Genomic DNA, 2,081 nt, shown 5'->3' with positions numbered 1-2,081 from the left:
TTTAAATTAAAAGTCCCATATTTAGATTTTTGTATTTAAAATAGAATTGTGTTTTTTTTAATTAAACGTCCCATGTTTAGATTTTTGTATTTAAAATAGAATTGTATTTTTTAATTAAAAATCCCACATTTAGGTTTTTGTGTTTAAATTAGAACTGTGTATTTTTAAAATTAAATTTCTATACTTAGTTTTTGTGTTTAAGTTAGAAATATGTTGTTTTTAAAATTAAGTCATTATACTTAAATTAGAAACTTGTTTTTTTAAAATTAAGTCATTATACTTAAATTAGAAACTTGTTGTTTTTAAAATTTAGTCATTATACTTAAGTTAAAAATATGTTGTTTTTAAAATTAAGTCATTATACTTAAGTTAGAAATTTATTGTTTTTAAAAGTTGAAATTGATTAGCATAAATAAATATTGAGTTAAATTTTGAAAGATTAAAAGGTTGAATACATAACTATTAATGGTTATTAGCCTTTTAATTCAATAAGTTACATAAGTCCAAATACACATTTTTGTCCTTAAAAAGAATTAAACTAAATAGTTACATTTTAACTAAGTAAAATTTGCTGCAAAAAGGTCCCTAATTCTAATGGCCAAGACTAGCGCGCCTCCAAGTGTACTGTCTTACATCCTACTTTTTCTTCCCATTCCATCAAAACCACCTCAGAGCTGTAACCTGCAAAGAGAAAAAATAGCTTATTTAAAAAGCATTTTTCAGAAGCGCTTAAGAAACTGCAAAACAACAAAATAAATCATTCAGTTTGAAGCTTTACCCAGAAAATTAACCTAAACATCCAAAAAGCATGTCAAAGTTAATCTAAAACAGGAACAGATCAAATCCCACATAATCTGGGATGAGACAAATTGAAAAAAAAAAGAGTTTTTTAAACTGATAAAAAATTCTTCATAAGAGGTTCATGAAAGAACAACATCATATGCACAGTAAGAGATTTCTTCTCAAAAAGTCAAAACCACAACAACAACAAAAAAACCAACTTTTTCTATAAAAAAAGCCTAAAGAACAACAGCATATGCACAACAAGAAATTTCTTCTAAAAACCTAGAACACACATCAAGAATAACATAGCAATATTTCATAAAAAGAACCCTTTTCCAGCACCGTTACTCTGCAGAAATAGAAGCAAAAACATCACTAAAGCTCTAATCTTTCTTTTGAAGTTTGTTGAAATTTCATACTGAAACTCAACAAACTTGAGCTAAGCTGTGACTTACCCCAAAACCATTACCCTAGCAGAGATAACATCAAGGGAACTGATGACAACTAGAAACAGGAAAGGAGTGGATAAAAGAGATTTAGAGGACAGAGAGAGAGAGAGAGACGACACACCTTGAAGTCGAATTTCTTCAAAGGTACTCTTGCCAGAAATTTCATCTTTGGTCGAGTCTTTACTCATTGTTTTCTGTTGTTGTTGATTTCTTGTTTTATTAACAATATCGTACACTTGCTCATTTATTTCCCCATTTCATTGGCTTGTTTGTGGATCGGTTAGGAGAAGGTTCTTTGTGTTAGAATGCATAATTCTTTTTCCGATCTGTTAGATTTGTGGTTATCTTTTGTCGTTTTGAGGGTAGATGCGGATCTGATGTGTGTATTTTGAAGAGAGTTTTTGGTTCTCATGATGAAAGGAGAGAAGGGAAAGGTATTGGAAGGCATAATTTTTTTTGATATGGAGGTGGGAAAGAAAGCTCAGTCGAGCTTGATTGAGAGAGGAGATAAAAAGATAAAAGATATGATCGTTAAAGTCATATTCATGATTAGATTTAAATGTTTATTAAAATCAATGAAATTCTCCTTTTCCTCACTGGCATGTGGTAGAAGAGTCTTTTGAAATGGTTAAGAAATATTGGAAACATATATTACCTTCAAGAGCATTTAATTATTAATTGTTTTTTTCAAAAAAAAGAAAAGATAGAAAAAGATCAAAAGTTGCATGCCGAGAGGGACATGTGGGAGCGACCTTTGGATTCCACATATCCTATTTTTTTACCTTTTATATTCATCACTATGTCCATTAATTGTCAGTAAGAATTGATTCTCTTTTCATTTTCCAATGC

At 29.5% G+C, this 2,081-nt stretch overlaps 1 long non-coding RNA gene across 1 annotated transcript; it reads right to left on the bottom strand.

The window, feature by feature from the left end:
- Positions 1-447: 447 nt before the first annotated feature.
- On the bottom strand, positions 448-1,866 carry LOC127122471 (uncharacterized). Its single transcript, XR_007803524.1, has 2 exons — positions 1,354-1,866; positions 448-681 (listed from the first exon to the last, which is right to left on the bottom strand). It is a non-coding gene; the product is annotated as an uncharacterized LOC127122471 (long non-coding RNA).
- Between the last annotated feature and the right edge of the window lie 215 nt (positions 1,867-2,081).

Source organism: Lathyrus oleraceus, chromosome 1 (assembly GCF_024323335.1).
Source record: "Lathyrus oleraceus cultivar Zhongwan6 chromosome 1, CAAS_Psat_ZW6_1.0, whole genome shotgun sequence".
NCBI classification, from domain to species: domain Eukaryota; kingdom Viridiplantae; phylum Streptophyta; class Magnoliopsida; order Fabales; family Fabaceae; genus Lathyrus; species Lathyrus oleraceus.
This window is presented reverse-complemented; position numbering and strand designations above follow the sequence as displayed.